The sequence below is a fragment of the Penaeus monodon genome, chromosome 24, assembly GCF_015228065.2.
Source record: "Penaeus monodon isolate SGIC_2016 chromosome 24, NSTDA_Pmon_1, whole genome shotgun sequence".
NCBI classification, from domain to species: Eukaryota; Metazoa; Arthropoda; class Malacostraca; order Decapoda; family Penaeidae; genus Penaeus; species Penaeus monodon.
The window spans coordinates 26,532,262-26,532,522 of NC_051409.1; the positions used below are offsets into that span (position 1 = coordinate 26,532,262).

The following is a 261-nucleotide window of genomic DNA, read 5'->3' on the forward strand; positions in this document are numbered from 1 at the left end:
CTCAGTGCAGGAGGTTTGTGTCAATCACTATACCAAGCAACACAGACAGACTTGCATCAGTGTGGCATAGAATCACCAGAGATAAGAAGGGCTCCGAGGTGTTATTTCAGATGTTAGGATTTTATCAAAACATCTTTGCTGCCTGTTCACATCGCATTTAAGCTGATTTAGTGGATCTTAAACTTTTGGGAAAATGGTGATTTGATTTTTGTTTTACAGCTAAATTTTGCAGTTATTTCACATATTTTGTTAATTTTTTTT

The 261-nt window shown here is 35.6% G+C and overlaps 1 protein-coding gene across 2 annotated transcripts in view; it reads left to right on the forward strand.

The window, feature by feature from the left end:
• The window catches only part of LOC119588694 (tetraspanin-33-like), an 11,377-nt gene that overhangs the window by 5,691 nt on the left and 5,425 nt on the right, over window positions 1-261 (forward strand). The window lies entirely within an intron of this gene.